Here is a 19,113-nt window from a genome sequence, read left to right as displayed (position 1 = left end):
AGGGCAAACCATACTTCCCAGTTAAATTAGCTTTTTCTATCCAAGCTATATCTTTTGAGCAAGTCTGAATTTGAGAGCAAAAATCAAGCCACTGACCCAGCACAAAACAGAGAAGGTACACAAGGATGAATTAGCACTGTCATGTATGCATGACAGAGAAATATATTTCTTTTTGCTACTTTGCATGAAAAAAACACTGTGAGGTGTCAGCAGCTTCAGCTTCTCCACCCTAAGCACAAACATACAGAGGCTTTGACCAAACTCCCCATCTTTAACATTCCTGTTCCACAGTCAGAAGATGTGAACATGTGTGATTAGACACAGTTGTCTTGGCCAAACTGCACTTGTCAAGGGCCAGTTGCAAAGAATTTTATGAAAACAGGATTCCCCATCTCACAATTGCCTGACTCAGAAGAAGAGCTGGTTTCTGGTATTCTCATACCTCCCTTACGGATAGCAGCGCATCCACAGCTGCCAGCAAACAAAGTGGGGAAATGTGCACATATTTGGGATTCATCCATCAGCAACTCCTGGCTTCCTCCTGCACCTCACAACCCACAAGAAGCACCACGGCACTAATATTTCTGTGCCTGATCCCCTGCTTACAAATGCCCCTTGTAATGGGAACTGCTTGGAAGACAGAAAGACTGGCTTTGTAGATGGAATGGAGAATATTGAGGATATTCCCCAGAGCATTTATGGGTCTCAAGGCCTCCAGCACCCTGCAGAGCAGAAGGCCCATGGGTCCACACCCATTCTCCATATACACATCTGACCCAAGACTAAGTCCACTGTTGTTCTGAGCCTCCTGTTTCACAGAGCCTAATGCCACTCACATTTTCCATGAAACCAAGAAGTAGATTCAAGGCCATATTAGGCATAGTTAGAGGATACTAAATGGAGGTTCCAAGAAGTCTGAGCCTTTTCCTGAGCATTGACAGCTATGTCTGAGTCAGCCTTGCCATTCTATGCTGAGTCACTTTATCCTGAAGTATCAGCAGCAAGCAGAGAGTGAGGAGAAGCAAAGGAGCAGAGCCAGGAGAGGGTATGTGACAGGAGCAGAGGGCACCAGGCTGGACCTCATCCCAGCTCTTCTGACGTTTGTTCCTGGTGGGAAAAGTACTCTGAGAACACAGCTTTTGTGAAGGTCAGGCAGGGGCAGGAGAGAGAAGGACCGTGGTACCCAAACCCAAGCAGGATGCTCAGGAAGCAACAGCGACGTCCCAAACTGGGATTGCATCTCAGAGTGGCCTCATGCCAGAATAGGGGTGTGTGTGAGCATGTGCATGAGCACTGTGTGTGCATGCACACACTCCACACAGTTCTGTTTGGACTAGGCATATTTTGGCAAAGTCAACAACAACTAATTGCAAACAAGTTGCATTTATATTCATCCCTCAAACCAGCTGCTTTCAAAGCTGCACCAGTGGGAATTAAAAGCCTCACTAGTTGTTGCTACATGACCCAGTAATTTCGGATGCCATACCTTCTGTTTCATCACAGTGCTTTCCATTTTCTGGCCAAAATGAACAGTGAGGTGCTGAGAGTCTGTTCATCTACTTATTTAGGGCTCAGCACCACTTTTCAGGAGCACTATATAAATTCAGAAGTTGCCTGAAATAATAAATAACTGTGACAGGTACAGAAACAAAGCATGTAGCTCTTGAGCTAGTGTTTCCTCCTCTGGAGAGGTTTATGTTCCCTCGTGTCTACAGAACAGAACATTCCAGTGATGTTTCAGCACTGATGGGCCCTGAAGCCTCAGCCAGGAGAAAAGTCAGCTTTCTGGCAGGAAACCCTGACTAGCTCCTGGAACCAAGCAAAGAAAAGGAGAAAAGATTAAATACTTTGTTTACCATATCATGACATCACCATCATCACTGGAGAAAAATGCAAGTTCATCTTTCTTCCCTGGGATGGTCTGTATGACCCAAATGATTAGCCCTGCTGGATAACACAGCAGTGTCCTTCCCTTCCACAGAGAGCTCAGGGGCCACAGCACAGGCACCAGCAGACATGTTTGACCTCACGGCCACCGACTTCAACAGGTTGCAGATGCAACCCAGGAAGCTCCCAACACTGAATTCCCTTTGCAAGATGTGATGTTTTTCCTCTTGAGTCGAGCCTGAACGTGCCTGCAAAGCTGTTGACTGCTTGCTGGCAAGTTGTACCATCACCCAGGACAGTGTATGGGCTCTATGGGGTCAGGGAAGGATTGCTGCTCCCAAAGTCTTTGCATTGTCCAGTGCTTTAATCTTCAGCATGTGCTGGCACTCAGAGCAGGGGAGAACACGCCCAGGCCTTTACAGAGAGTAAACCATTTCCTCCACAGGAAACAGTCGCTTCAACTGGCATCTGTCACTCAGGTACACAGAGGAGTCGTGGTTCTCTGGGAAAAACCTGCCTCCAAGGAAACTTAATATGGCTTAATTCAAACACGTCTAGAATAGCAAAGTCTTTTCTGTGGATGGTTTCATCTCCCTCCTCCTTTTACTTCCCTTCCAATCCTGTACCCCCACACTCCAATTATTTGTTAGTGCTCTGCTATTTTTTATGTATCTCTTTCTGTTCTCTGGTAATTGAACAGTTGTTCAAGATTTCGTGGGACAGAAAAAGCCAGGATACCCCAGTACATTGCATTTTACCTTTTTTATTTCTTCCTGGGTTTGCTCCAATAGCCTCCCATTAGATCAGGTCCACCAAAACCAGTTTCAGGCTTCATGACAAAGAGGTTGAAAGGAAAAGGGAGGGTTTTCTACCAGAGATGGGGGCCACTGCTCTCTTCTGAGAATGAGAAGTGTCTGAAAGCATGCAGAACTGCTATGACTGACAACCAGAAATGTACTAAAAATACAGTGGCAAATGGCAACATAGTCAGCTGAGATATCCCTACTGTGAGCCTTACTCCACCTAACTGGAACTCAGACTGAGTTGTTAGAAAGCTCCAATAAATCTTCATACTCACACAAGACTAGAGCCAGGGGAGTGCTTTACCGCCCTGAGACGGAATGGAAAATCAGAGCTCCAAATCCTTGCAAAGGGATCATCTCAGGAGGGGAAATGGTGTAGATCAACTGAAATGTTCATTCTGGTTTTAACACTACAGACAACAGCAAAGCAAGATAAAACTGTAAAAAAATCCAGATCTCATGCTTTCCATATTTGAAACCACTTGAAAATGTTTTCAGGACTGAGAGATTTACTGAACTGGCCCTTGTACATATAAATATAGACAGGTTATCTTAGATGAACATTTTCTGATTACAAAATCCCAGTCAGAAAACTCCTGGCCAGACATTTTACGTAATTACAACTCCAAGAAAATGCCAAATGAAAGCATTTAAAAAAAAATCCTGGTAAAATAAAAATTAATATTTTAAAACAGTAATTCATTAAGACATTGTGGAAGCTCCTGTGGAAGTCAGGGATCAGTCATTTCAAAGCACTAGTAGGAGCCCAGCAAAAATGTGTTTAGTAGGAACAACACCCAGTGCAGAGGTACCATATCCCTAAGCCACATGTGACAGATGGACTAAAGATAATTTGGTGTCAGCACCCTATTTTTTAATTTTTATCTGGAGAAAAAAACTCTACTCCCACCCTGCTATTGGGAGGTTTGTCCTGGATGAAAGCAAAGCACCCAAAGCTGGAAGGACTCAAAGGATCTCAGTAGGCACTGCTGCACACCTTTGCTGGACACAGCCTCATACCAGCCCCAAACAAACCAAAATAACCTGAGTCTGTGCATGTAGACAGGCAGAATAATTCAGAAACAACAGCTGAAAAGGTCATTCCTTTGTGTGAATTCAAGGGAATTTGAGGGACAGTAAGTCCTTCAAATGTTGACTCAAAAATGACATTATGGGCCTGTCCTTCACAATTGCTTTAAGAGTAATTTTAATCTCAACAGTTTCTTTAGTTGAATCTGATTTAGATGGGAGTCCACCAGCACTTCATTTTTATTTCAACTTTATGATTCAATCTAGCATTTAGCTTCAGTTGCAATCTGATTTTATTATACTTGTTGCTAGAGGAAAATATATCCACCTATTACCAACACTACATAAATTCAGATGCTGTCTTAAGAAACATTCTCACGCATATGAGAGGTAACATTTCATGTATAATATGCCTACTTGTTGATAAGGCTTGTTGCACAACTCAGAGCCATGACCTTTCCAGAGGAAGTATTGTTTCATGCATACTGTATCACAGAGGCAAAGATCTGTGACCTTTCCTGCTGCTGTAACTCATGGTATCTTTGGGATGCATCCTCAGAGAGGTAAAGGTGATTTAACCACTCACTGTGCACTTGCTCCAGCACAAGTGTTGATTTAAGAATATATTCCTTCACCAAAGAACTGGTATTCACATGTCTTCAGAACTACTTTTGTATGAATAAAGGGCTCTGTTTCACAGATTTAATTTCCCTTCCCATGTATATTATAGACCCTGAAATGGCCTAGAAATGGTTGCACAGCACAGTTTGCTAGCTAAAGGAAGTCAGAAGAGGTGCAATATACCCAGAAGACCTGAGTATCCGTGCTGCAGTACCATAGTATCCACTGCAGTTTCAATAAGAAGTAAATTGAAGCCAGAAAGTCTGTGATTATACCTTCAAGGACATTTTCCAGGCAGTGGGGATAATACAGGGTTGCATCAGGCAGCCTGGATAGACTGTGGGGTCTCCCATCACCAGCTGTGAGCCAGAACTGGTGTGGGTGCAGCTGGTCCAGCTCCACAGCTGAATGGAAGAGGTGACTTTTTTGGAGGGCTTTTTTAGCCCTCTGATTTTAGACTCACACCCAGGATTTGAGTTTTGGGATCTGTCTGTGGAGAGCATGAGTTATCAGACACATCTATACTGTTGTAAACCAACTGCAACTACTGCATGAGCTGCCTTACCTGATGCACAGTCTGGTTTCCCATGCCACACGAAGCTCCAAACTCTTGGGATCAGACAGGCATCTACTGCAGAACTACATGGCTTCAAATCAGACTCACTGCAATAGAAAACAAGTAGGTCAGTCAAGATTCAAAGGCCTGCATGGCAGATCATTTTTGAAATTTAGATTTAATTAATTCTCTTTTTTCCCCCTGCTATAATGCAAGAGCTTTTGTAACATCTGAAACTTTTATCAGAATTGACAATGGTATAAATACCTCCCTGCCAGTTCCTAGAGTGCTAGCAAACAATCTTTCATCAAGCAAATGAACACTTACAGACAGAGCAAGATATAAACACCCATATGTAAAGCACATTCTCTGGACTGAGTCCACCACTAGCAAAACCCTCCTGCTCCCCTGGAACCAGCAACACAAACTCCCTTTATATGTCTTAAGAGTCCACAGTCCAAACAATAACACATTAACATGCTCTTGACACTGCTGTCAAAATAAACAGCTATTTATTAACATTCTACAAGGCATTATTTTTAAAATAAGTCAGTCGAGCAAATATATATCCCTCTGTTCCAGAAAACAGCATCTCCCTTTTACTTAAGACAACATCTGGTCCAGATAAGAGCTGCCAAGGGCTAGAGCTAAGAGTCACAGTGATTGCTATTGCTTGGTGGTTGCTTGAGTATTTCTGAGAACAACATTTTTTCTCTATATGGTATCACTGCCAACTATTCCCTGGGATCCCAGGAGGACAATGCATTCCCTTTCTGCTCTTAGTGGGTAAATGGAATAAAGGCTGAATGTGGTGCTTGCTCTAACCCATCAAACCTGCACTAAATATAAAAAGATATTGAAAGCTGCCTCTCCCTCTCTCTTTCTGAGGTGAAAACCTCCCCACCTTCACACGGAGAGACTTTTGCTGCCTGTTGTTCTTGTTGGTAAAGCAAATTTAAAGATATCAAGGAACCTCTTGAGAAAACCAAGAGAGGAAGTGTGAATGCAAAGTGAACTTACAAACAAAAAGCTATTTTTAGTGTTGGGGGGAAACTCTTAGCATTGGACAAACAATACAAGGAAGTTTCAGACACTGACTGCTAAGGAGAGCTAATATCCCCTTGTTGCTGCCCCACCTAGTCTGGATTCAGGAACGCTCCTCTATTCTCAGGCTTCTCACAACCCCCAAATTATTCACCTTCCCCTTACCATGGTGCAAAAGTTCAGGGCTTAGGCCAAGAGCCACCTGGTTGGCTCATGCACACAGTCTCATCCTTCTGTTGGCACAGGTGATCCAGGGTCACAATGTGACCCTCACAGGACTGTGGGCTTCATGGTGTTGGTGGGGATGGGTGGTGGGACTTAATTTCCAGCACCACCAGACTAGAGCATAGCTGGGAGCACAGACAAGGCTGAGGCCAAAGAGCAAAGGAGGCCTTGTGTACCCCAGGCACAGAATTAGAACACAGCAGCTGGGCAGAAGCAGAAGGAATGACATGAATAACCTTGGGAAAACCCAAAAAGGACCCTCCTAAACACTGAGCAAAATATATATAAATGGAGTCCCACTGGTGCTCAATGGCTGAGGATCTGGCTGTAGACTCAGGACATAACAGTAACACTTTGGGAGCCCCCACTGACTCTTCTTTTCCTCCTAGAATTTCCGCTTTCCACTCCCCCAGGCAACACAAATAATATGTTTGTCAATCAATTATCAATATGCAGGTTCTTTGGGGTGGAAAGCTTTTACACAAGAGTTTGTCTAGCCTATTTATTCCTTGTTCCAGCTGCATTCCTATTTATTCATTTGCTACTAGAGTGAGTAGCAACTGGTCAAGAACAGCCTGTCTTCCAAGATCAGTGAAATAAGAGAACAAATGAAGGATGCTGTTTCCCTTGAAATTTCTCCCAGATCTTTGTATTTCCTGCTGACCTGAACCAGTGTTCAGGGAAGAGAAGATCCTGGGACAGTAATTTGATGGAGCAGATAAGTTTCTGCTCTTGCTGCTGATTTTGGTACGAGCTTACAAACACTTAAAGCCAAACTTGATGGACAGAGTCAATTAGAAACTGGATGCAATGTGAAACTGCACGAAAAATAGAAGCTATACAGGATTGCTCAAGTCGTTATCCAGCCTGGTGCCTATATAGACTCACAGGAGGTCAGTTAGGGACGTTTTGCAGATGTGCCTGCCAATGGGAGAGAGGGATATTTGCTGCATTGCAACAAACTGAGCCTCAGACAGGAACGTGCCCTTCCTGGGACAAAGTTCAGCTTTGTTCTGGGCCACAACAACGAAAGTGTAACCAAGAGCTTGAAGGAAAGGGTTCTTCTACTGTATTAAGCACTGATGAACCCAAGTCTGTATACTCCATCCAGGTTTGGGCTTCCCAGGACACAGCCCTGAGGAAGGGGATTGAGCCAGTGAGGCCATGGAACATGGCATGAGAGGAGAGAATTGGGCTTCTTCAGGCTGGGGCAAAACAGTGATGTGGAATCACAGCTTCTATGAGATAATGAGTACTAAATGAAGCTTGGTCTTTCAAAGATGCACAGCTAAAATACAAGTTGCAGTGCAGGAGATTCAGATCAGCTACAAGGAAAAAACAATTTTGCCCTGAGAATGGTCAAACACTTGGAAAAGAACCCAGAAATCTTATATCTATCTTGTTTTTCAACTAATCTTTATCACTTATGTAGGGAAGGGCCTGTATACCCATCAGGCACTCAACTTTCTTTGACCTGCTTAGGTGTGTCTAGTCTGTTCCAGGAAGCCTGTTTGTTTTTTCAAATGGCACTTATGTCACTGAATCACTTGGTCAATTTTCACAGAAAGTCACCTTTAATTTTGGATTCCAAGCCTCTCCTACTGACTTTTTCAAATCACTTTGTTCCACAGATACTTTGTCCCTGCCTTGTTAAATATCCCCTGCATAAGAGGACAGAGTTGTTGGTTGCTGCTTCTTTCTAAGTGATTTTCACATGTTTTTTAGTGGTGTGGGGGGCAGTGATTGCAAAAAGCCTCCAAAGAAAAAATAGGAGGAAGTTATTTCTGACCTGGCTCTGGGTTCCAATGCAGCATTGCTCTGTATCTGCAAGGGGTTAAGGATTAGCTGATGGAAAACATTTGAGCAGCTCTGATAACAGACATAGCAAACAGTGGCATCAGGCTCACAGCACTGCTGGTCACACATTGCAAATCACAGGCAGTACCAGCCTCGTACCGTGCATGTTTCTGCTTCCAGGCTGCACTGACTCCTGCAATAAGTCACCTGTCATTCCCAAGAATGCTTTGGAATAATTCTCTTCCACTCACCAGCTGACAGATCTCTAGGCGTGCACCTCAGTGTCCCCCCAAACCTGTGATATTATCCAAACAGGGGAACCTGCTGTTTCAGAGCAGTCATTCCAAAGCCCATCAGAGCCTGAGGGTTTAATGAAAACTGTGCACTGACTCTGGAACACTTGGCTGCAAATTTGTTCAGCTTTTTGAGAAGACAGATTGCTTGACAGGGCAGCATGATTGAGCTCTCTAAGTATGCTAGGGAGTGGTGCACAAGTTCGAGGATGCTGCAGCCTGAAAACTAAAATACACTCTGAAAGATGAGACACTCACAAAATCATATAATCAGAGAATATCCTCTATCTTTTATCCTTGCTGTTTTCTGCTCAAGTCCTTGAGTCTGTAATGTAGCAACGGCTTGAGACACAGCAATGTTCCTCATGCAGCATCTAAAACTGCCACATGCACGGGCATCTTTGCACAGCCAGGACCAGCCTCTCACCCCGGGGAGCCCAGATATTGGGCACAGCTGACACCCACATTAGGAAAGGCTCTTGAAGTTGCTGGGGAATTTGACCACTCTTGAAGTCAAGAGTAGAGTGCAAAAATGCCTTCTGCTCAGTCTTGTGCTTAAATTCCAAGACTACACCTCACTCCTCTCTGTTCCAAAAAGAAATAGCAGTGCCATAACCACAATTCAATGCAGCTGCAGTTAAACAATGCTGAGGATGTGTAAAAACTGGTGTTACTATGTCCACACACTTTACCTCTGGGATTAAGCTGACTAGTTTCTATCCACTAACATTCAAAAATAATTCTTTCCCATCTTCCTCCAAAGACAAGCACAATGGTCCAGGTACAAAGCAACCAGATGTCATCGATGTCAGTGGGAAAACCTGACCCCCCAGCACTGTGCTGATTCACAGGGGTTCACTAAGCTGTGAATCACATCCAAGGGAGTACAGAGGCCCTCTAACAGTGAAGTGACACGTGATCTCCCATGACAGTATTTTCTCATTAACCCAAGTGGTACCTCCAGGTCTATGCCTACAGAAAGTGAAGAGGCAGTGGCTGCTGTAGCCAGGAAGCAGGAGCTGCTAGTGTGGATCAGGTCCACTGCCCCTTTAGCCCAATATCCTGTCTCAGATGTTGGCCAGCACCAGCTGCGTCAGAGGAAGGTGTGAGGCACCCATGTGAGGCAGATGTCATCCCTCACTGCAGCCTGCCCGCCTTAGGAAAAGATGAAAACAAATGAGTTTATAACCTTTTGTCAGCCTGTCTCAAGGATGTAACTTCACAAATATTTAGGTCAAATGGGGCACACCCTGTGCTGCACAGAAAGAGAAGAGGAGAAAACCCAGCACTTCAACTCCTGAATGCCACACTCTGTGTGCTAGATAAGATAAACTAGTGACAGTCACTTGCTGTCACTGTGGCTGCTGGTCTGCTGGCTCAGCCTGGGAACCAAAAGCAGCTTAGGACACAAGTGAAGTGAATACTGCCAGCTCAGTGCAAGCCATCATTTTCCACATGACAGTCACAAAAAAACTGTAGTTAATCAAAGAAAAACAAGGATGAAGGTAAGCTAAACTAGGTTTCTTTCTGCCAATTTTTTAAAACTCAATACAGTTTATACATCAAATGGAAAATCTTGCCTTGATGCATGAGAGTGCACCCACTTTAACCGCTGGTTCCCAAAAGATCATGACAATGTCCCCACAGGCATGTTGTAAATGCAAAAACCAGCTGTAGATGCATGTGGCTCCTGTCTTCTCCCAGTCTGCTCCTTACTGGTTGGAACAGGCTGTGGTGACTTCTCTCAGGTCCCCAGACAGAGCCAAGAACAACTGACAGCCACAGACTGGTTCTTGCTTAAGTCATGGCAGGTTTTCTCAGGTGTCACAAAAAGTATCTCTAAGGTTCCTAATCCACCCGGGACTCCATTTCCTCATGGCAAGGCCTGTTTGAGATGAACCTTATCATTTCTGTCTTGGTGGTGCCTGGTACCTTCATGCTGCTTGTAGAAATGGGTCTCCATTGTCCATTCCTGTGCAATGCAATGGAGGGCAGACATCACCCAGCCCACAGAGATTTTGCCCAGGGCTGTCCTGAGGGCAGGGAATCAGTCTGGCTGCAGCTTCCCTAGTGCTGGTCCCTGCTGGTGCAAACCCCAAACCCTGCAAATCCTGATCTGAGCACTAGGCTGGGCAGAACCTTGCCCATACTCCACAGCTAGATGTCCTGTTGGCAAGGTGGGATGGTAGAAAAGCAGATGAAAGTTACTGCTCTGCCCCAGCCTGGGCAAGGGGAGAGGGAAATCTACTCTGTGATTTGGCACGCAAGGGTGTCCCACATTCTTGGTATCCCCAGGGTGTGATCACTGATGGCACACAAGCAAGGTAGAGACATCATACAGCTCTGTGAAGGGGCAAAGGCCAGCTCAGAGGGCAGCCCTGAGAGCAGGCAGCCTGGCCCATGGCTCTTTTCCTCCATCAGCTGTTCATCATTAGCCTCGGCTGTGTTAATTCACAAATTTCTCTCTCCCAGCCCTGCTCCCATTGTTTCCGAGCAGGGCATTGTCATGAGGCCAGTTCTATATTTATGACAGGATGTCAGCCTACGCTTGCAGTTGCCTTCTTTGAACTGGATACTTTTACCTTCTAAGTTGGCAACAATGCAATTCAACAAAAAGGTAGAAAAATAAACAAGTGTTTATTTAAGACGTGCCTGGTTGTATCAAAACGCACAAGTGGCACTTCTTCCTATTGGCTCTTTCACGGTCCCAGCCAGGACAGCACAGGTTTTTTCGTGACATAAACAAAAGATTATTTCCTAAGAAGATTGAGAGTTTCCTTTAAAGGAAAACAAAAAAAGAAAGGAGGAAGGAATCTGCAGAATAGCCCTTAGGAAGTTACAACTCTGGAGGCCCTTTAGTCCCTCACCAGCAAAATGTATTTAAATATAGCATGGCCTGCCCAGAGCACAGCCTGAGAAATGCCATATACATGGCAAAGAAACCACCTTGCAGCCAAAGCCAGAGGGTGCCAGGCTTCAGGCCCACATCCCTTATCCTTATAAGGGTCTAGAATCTGTGAAGGCTGAATCTTTGATTACAGTCATAGTTTTCATTGGGCTTGTCATGGATAGAATTTACTTCTTTCCCTTTAATCTCTCTGGAAAGTGGCTCACTTTGTGATGGAGGAACAAGCCAAAACTCAGTCTTCAAGGCAGTGCTTTGTCCAACACTACTTTGGAGCAATACCCTGTCACCATGGTCTCTGTTCAGCACTGTACCTGCTCTGAAGCTACACAGTGACTCTGTGCTCCAGGACACTCTGACCTGTCTCCCACACACTTTCCAGAGCACACCCGAGTAGTTATTAACTGCATTCAGCTGTGAGAAGCCTGAAATAGTTCAGGCTCTCTGGCAAGCGACTTCTGTTGTAACAACAGGCTTTGGCTGTGGATTTATCTGCCATGGATCCTGCTTCCCATACAGCACAGGGTAACTGCAGCAGGATGAACCTTAGAATGTAATCATATAAGCAGGAAGGGCTGTAATTTGAAGACCTCCCCACAACAAGTGAGTAAAACAGTCTCCTCTTTCAGAAGGCAACATAATTCTTGCTTAAGGGTCCTTTAAAATAATATACAGTGCTCCTGAATGGGAGCTGTGGGGGGACCCTCTCTGATCCCCAGTTCGTTCTCAGATTTAGCTGATAGTTTCTCTCTGACTGCTCTAATTCATATAGAGGAGCTCCAAGTTTTATTTTCGAATGCAGAAGAGGCTGCACTTACCACTGACTGTTTTCTAAACATTTTGCAAGAACAGAGGTACTGACATAGAACATGCGAGTTCACCCCTTGCTTCCAAATTATCAGTGTCCTGGTACCTCAACTGCCCCTCTCCAGATAGAAGCAGGTTCTGCTTTATCCTTCATTTCCCATTCAGAAGGACTACTTGGGGGACTTTCTTCAGATGTCAAAGATCTATGTTAGGGTAAGTTTTAGCTGTATCAGATAAGCTTCAATAAATGACAGAGAACATTAGGACAAACATGGTGATTTTGTTTTCACTGTCCAGGATTCATATCTGGGATCCAAAGGTAGCTCTGGAAAAGGCAGAAAGCCAGCTTATATTATTGTTATGTTAGACTAGCTGTTATCAGGTCAAGTAGGAAACACTATTCTCAGCCCTCACTGCATTTTGCTCCCCATTTCCCTCTGTCTTCACACCTGAACATTTTTCAGATGTCCCACAAAATCTGAGAGGTAATAAGAGACTAGAAAACAATCAAACAACAACAACAAAAAAGTGATTAATGAAATAAGCTAAAGACACACCAAACAACAGCTATTATGTTTTGTTGCAATTACGTTCCTAGGGCAATATCTAGGGGCACCTTCCACCAGAGTAGGTGGCTCCCAGCCCCACCCAACCTGGCCTTGAACACCTACTTTCAACAGGGACTAAAGGTTTGTAATTTTTGGCAGGGTGCAAGCCGCACCAGCAGAGTGAAACCATGCAACAGAAGCAGAACAGAATAAAAGGTCCAGCACTTCTCCAAGGCTATATTTCATTGCTGCACACCGAGTTTGAAGCAGTGGAAACAACACAAGCTGTGCAGCAAAAATCAGTCACCATGGGCGCTCCTATTCCAGCAAGTACCTCAGAGAAATTTATGGCTAATCAGGATCATGACATTATTGTGCCCAGCCAAGTGTAGCTGTGTTCTTGCATAAACCTTTCCTTATCACTACTAAAAGCGATGTGCAGCAGTCTGTCACTCTTCAATAAACAATTCCACGTTCAAGATCTCAAGCGCTGCCGCATTGTGTGCTGGTAATCTTCGCTTTCCTTGTGATCTGCCCTTTCCTTACAGGGTGTCAGAGAAAGATGCAATAACAAACACATGGCCACAGCCCCTTTGGGCTGCTGTCTTTCCAAAGAAAAGGGGCAGATATTGATTACTTGCACATGTTATTTTGCCTACATAGTTAAGAGTTATCTGAAATCTAAAGAAGCCATTGGAAAACCTCCTGCTGAAATCACTGTGCTTTACATCTGGCCATTAGGTATCCAAGTACTTTAGCCAGATTTATGCCTTTAATATAAGACAGACACTAAACTACCATCCAAGTGTAGCCTATGTTTTGGGAAAAGACAGACAGCTAGAAAATTTTCTAATTCACAAATCTTTTGATTTTGCTTCATATTTTTGTTAACAAGTTTTCTCAAAATGATTGACTAACTGGTCCACTCCAGTTTTTCTACCATTTTGAGAAAAAAAAAGAGTGTGCTAGTGCATTGCCTTTGCAGTCATTTTCCCTGCTGTATTTGTTTTGGTTTTGTTCACATTTCTTCAAGCCCTTGTTTTCCCCATCCCTCACACTGGCTCAGTAGACCTGGCTTTTCTAGGATGCTGCACTGAGAATTTCCCATCTAGATGCAGGGAGGGGCTGGAGAAGACATCTAGTGGTTTTCTTCCTGCAGATGTAAACACGAAAAGGGAACTGGGAAAAGAAAAGGTAGCCTTTCTCAAGCCCCATCCTGCAGCAGCCAGGGACCCACCTGGTCCCTAGGGAGCATTAGAAAATCCTCAGTGTTTTGCTAACTGATGAGCTGCCTCACATGGCCCCTGAAAAGCAGGAAAGAGCCAGAACACAGTTAACTCTAGCTAACTACACCCTAAACCTTCACACTACCAAGGGTCTGCTCCAGGCACAGGCAGAGCAGGCAGCTGCCTGGGGCATCCATCAGTTTGGGGCAGGGAATAGAACCAGATATCACTTCTTCCCACTGCTAGTGGGAAGCAGTGGGAAGAAGTGCTCTACCTGCCTCCCCTCCCAACTGGAGGAGAGGCACACAGAGCCAAAGGCACCTCCACTTGCTCTTGGTGTGCTCAGAGCTCCAGGAGATGTGGACAGGGGGAGCAGGATGAGGCCAGGAGCACACGTCCTGGAAGAAGATGTGCAGAAGTGCTCCTGGTGTGCTGACCCCATCTAACTAAACCAGTTTGGAAAATACTCCATCACTACCAACAGACTGCACTTCCTTGCCAGAAACAACCCAAACAAAACAATTGCTTTTTGCCATGGAGGAACAAACTCAGTTGTTACAGGGCTTGGATCTCTTTCTACCCTTTCCTTGACAGACAAAGGACCTACACTCAATACATGCTATGGAAGCCTTTTGTGGATGATTTTGGATGCTTAATCTGGAGACAGTTAGAGCTCTATTAGGACTATTTCTCTTCTCTGAAAGTTTATTCAGCTGTAACTCTGAAAGTTATGTAAGGGAACTAGATAAAATTAGAATACTGGATAAAAATAGCACTAAAAGGAACATTCATCTTCCTCTAGCATTTTGAGACCACTTTGGGGTCTTTTCTGCTTCTTCACCTAAAGCAGCCTTTGCTCCAAGCAGGTCTTTGGCTGGATGCCATGGCATTTTCACTGCCAAGGCAAAAAATCACCCAGGATGGTAACAGCCTGATTTCATATCCATTTGTGGCAATGTCTATGGCTGTGCTTCCCAGGCACCAGTCCCCACTGCTTTACTACAGAGCATAAACTCAGGTCCTGACAGTGAGTCAGCACCAAGCTGTCAAATCAAGCTGAAATCTCCAGGAAGCAAAATGTCCTCTCTGTATACTTTTTGTACCACTTAGTATGTTACATAAACTCCCAATGGGGAGAACCATAGCAAGGGTTTGGAAGGATATATTTATTACAGCAGTAATTCCAGCATTTAAACTTTCTGACAGCTGCTGTGGACAAAATATGCAATAAAAATCAAAGCCAATTCAAAGCTGATATTCAGAAGTGGGAGACTGTGTAAGCATTTGGGTTCTGGGCCATGTTGTGCTTTGTTTAGCATTCAGACAGTACAGAGAAGTGTAGCATCCCCTTTTCCACACTCAAGACAAGCCCAAGTCACTTTGGTTTCATTTTCCAAGCTTTGCTGCATAACGTTAGAGCTCTATCTCCCTTTATTTGAGCATTTGGCTGCCATGGTCTAAAACATGACCAGCCCATGACATGCAGCTTGCAGGAACAATCAAACTGAGCAGCCCCAGCTGCTCTAGTTCACACCTTCCCTGCTGCTCCAAACATGATATCCTCTGTCAGGGACATGGACCTAGACCTGAGGACAGTGAAGCCTCCAATCACTGCCAGGGCTTGTCTGTCAGGACACTTGGGTATCCACACAACACTACTATCCACATTCAGGAGAAACAAAAGTAGCCTGTGCTGCAGAGGTCCTGAGCTTGCTTCCATTCCGTCTCAGAATCACAAAAAAATGCAGCTTGGGAGAGACCCCTGGAGGTCAGCTAATCCAGCCTTCCACAAGGGCAACCTGAAGCTTTTTCAAATGAGCTCATGATGACATGCTTTTCCAAACCTGAGTTAGGTTACACGAGGCCAGACCCTACAACTGCTATATGGGTTCCTGTTGAAAAGCCACAGCTTACCCCTACAGATTGCCCCTCTGATGCCCAAAGCAGAGACAGCAGCAGAACTGTCTCTGTTCAGAGCTTGTGGGGAAGGTCAGTGGCACTTTTCACAAACCATGTGCCCATATTGCCAAGCAGTAAAAGTGACCCCACATTCCTAGGAGTTTTACTGATTTTAGAGTGCAGCATCTCTTATAGTTGTGACTGACTCAGCAAGGCTGCATTGAACCCTGGTTGTTACTGTAAGCAAGATGATTCCTCACTCAAAAGAGCTAACAATGTGGTATGTCCTCAGCCAGCAAAGTGGTTCTTGAAGCAGTCATTTCTCCACAACTCTGCACTCTACTTTTCTAGCCAAATCTTTGCTGTCTGATCCTCAGAGGTACATAACATTCTAAAGAGGAGACAGGATGATCTCTGCAGTGGCAGCCTTTCCCAGCATCAGCTAATGCGTTAACTGTTGACCCTGTAGAGAAGACTGTGCCTACCCAGCAGGACTGCAGACCAGTCCTTTGCATGAGGCATGTACACCTTCTTCTGTTCCCACTGCTCCACTTCAGGCTCAAATCAACCACCTTAGGCTACGGAACAGCTTATTTCAGGATACCTGTTGATGTTCTTGCCTGCCTGTGATAGATCTGTCCAGTTTGAAAGAACTTAGCTCTCCTTGAAAGATATTTTGAGTCTCACCTTGCTGCCCCTTCCAAGAGCACCATACCTGAGCCTCGTTTTTGTGCCCATCTTAGCAGATTCTCAACAAAACTAAGCAGCGTGCAAAGTGGGCAAAGGTGAATTGGGGAATGAGCCACTGCCCAAATTCACCTCAACATACCCTAAAAGCCAAACCGAAATTCAGGGTCTGTATTTGCCACATGACTGAATGACTCCACTGCACACAAGATCACAAAACTAGTTATGGTTCATATAGCTACTGGTTCATGTGCATTCAGGGAAGAATTAGCCTAAGTTCCTGATTTCAGGAACCCAGCCTGTTATAAATTTTCCAGTGAAATTTATGAGAGTCTTTTAGGGTCTGTGTTGTCTGCATGGGTAAATAAGGAGTCATACACAGAAGGTCTAGGTGTTCTGTTAAGTAACAGGAGGTTTGTACCATAGAGCCACTGAGGTGAACGATCTGACCCATTGCTTTAATTCAAGCCTGTCTTTCATTTACAGCAAGCAGGTCAGGGTTATCATGCTAGTTATGCCAATAGTCAAGTTAATTAGTTCTCTGGAGAGATCTGTAAAAATAATGGTTTCAGGACCTGCCAGGACACATGCACTGCAGCTGGTCAGCTGTGGAAATACTTTACTATCTTTGACAGAAAACGCCATTTTTATCTGTAATCTTCTGTTACAGTATGTCTCAACAACCTGTGAAGGAAGAAAGAATTTGTTCAAGATCTCTTACTGTTGTGAGCTGCCTTGCCAGTTTTCAGTACTTTTGCTGAGCTGGTCAAAAGAAAAATATACACAGCAGAAAAGGATCCGTCAGTAGAATGAAGAGGAAATTGCATTCTGGAGGAGAGAAGGCTTTGAGTGATGTTGTATTCAGTCTCCTGTGAATCCAGGAAATTCATGACCCTTTCCAAGCCCACATTTTACCCACCCAAGCTATCAGACAGTATTGCAGTTGCCATAAGTTTTGCTCACTTTCTCCCTTCATCTGGTTCTTTCCATGATGCCTGTCATCTCTCCCTGTCATCTTTGCCTGCTTTTGGACTCCCAGTGTTTGAAACTTGGCCTATTTTATCTTTACAATGCATATTAGCAGAATCAAATAACAGTACTAAAAAATCTGAAAACCCAGTAAGGCAGCAGGCTTATCTCCTATGTCAGATTTTAAAATTCTCTGTAATTTTAAGAACAAAGGTCCTCGCTGAAATGTTCACAATGACAGGTCTTCTGGGACCTACATTATTTCAGAAGCTTCTGGAGGAACTGCCTTCATCTGTGGTTAAAAGAGAGAGATAAGCACAGCAGGTGCTGTCTCCAGCATCCTGGATCTTCTCCAAGCAGTCAAGATAATCTTAAGGGAACTCAGAACTGCCCCTTAAAGTGCAAGGTAAGATTTTAAGGAAACTGGATAATAAAGGAATGAGGTGCAAACAGCACAGATTCACTTGTGGCAAGAACTGAACAACAGTGATTGACCACCTCTGAGTAGGACATTGCACACCCAGCCACCAAAACATTGATGATCACAGAATCACGAAAAAGTCCATGCTGAAAGAGACCTCAGATGATCCTCTGGTCCAAGCTTTGGTGGGAAAGGAAGCCTAGACAGGACTATCTAGCACCCTGGCCAATCACATCTTGAAAGCCTCCAGTGATGGGGCCTCTAACACATCCCTGGGGAGGCTTGGTTGATGATCCCAGTGATTAATTCTTCTTATTGTAAAATATTTCTTTCTTATATCAAGATGAAGGGGTCACCATGCCAACAAGAAAGGCCTTTTCCACTCCCTCATACTTATTACTGACAATCCAAACAATGTGAGGGATTTTCTCATTTTTCTGCTGCTTTTCCTTACTGTCAATTTCAAGGCTGTGGACCAAGATACATCCAGGTGCAGATTTTAAAAGCCATATTAAGGAAGGTCATCTCTGGTCACAGGCAGCTCTAATTGCCAATTGGAGTGGGATGAAGTCTTTTCCTTAGTCATAAAGCACAGCACTTGAAGTATCCTGTAGGATGAAAACAATGCCTGCTACAGCTTTTCTCCCCTGATTTTTGGGAAGAGGGCCAGACAAGCACCACAATTAGTCATGCATTCCAAGTGCAGTCCCCATTCTTAGTTTCAACCTCTTGCCTGTCCTTATGTTAAGGATGAGGCTATGATCTCCACCCCAAGGAGGGTCTTTGCCTCAGAGTCACACACTATCAATCAGTCTGGCTCTCAGTAATGAGGAAAGATGCTTTCCTTCCTTCCACCTTCTATTTGGACCTTCGCCTTCCCAGTGGGATCATTTTACTGGGTAAAGAAAGACAGAAACAGACAGAAAGAAACATGTCAATACGTGCACTGAAGAGGAATTAAAAACAAAACATAATGAAATACCTGAATGCACATGGGAATTTGCTGGAAACTAGAGGAGAGAGGAAAAGAAGCAGCTATCACACCTTTTACTGCTGCACATGGAGTTAGTTTTAGAAAGTTCCTTTTCTCTGTCCTACCTCCCTCCCCCTCCACGCTCACTCCCCTGGGAAGGGAAAGGTAGCAAAGGCATCATTACAATATTAATCACCTTGAAAAGGGTAGAAACACAAGATTTTAAAATCACTGCAAGAGGCAGAAGCATCTTTAGGGGAAAGTTCACACAGCTTCTTTTGCTTGATGACTGCTGGAAACAATATGGCAATCATTAGTTTCTCTCTCTCCAGCTCAGGGTCGTCCATTTAATTCACACATGATGAACAGCAGACATGCACATAGGCCCAACAGCAATATTAAGGTTGCCTCTCTTGCCAAGAA

Source organism: Myiozetetes cayanensis, unplaced genomic scaffold (genome assembly GCF_022539395.1).
Source record: "Myiozetetes cayanensis isolate MyiCay16 unplaced genomic scaffold, myiCay2020 scf12, whole genome shotgun sequence".
Lineage (NCBI taxonomy): Eukaryota > Metazoa > Chordata > Aves > Passeriformes > Tyrannidae > Myiozetetes > Myiozetetes cayanensis.
Note: the sequence above shows the minus strand (reverse complement) of the source record.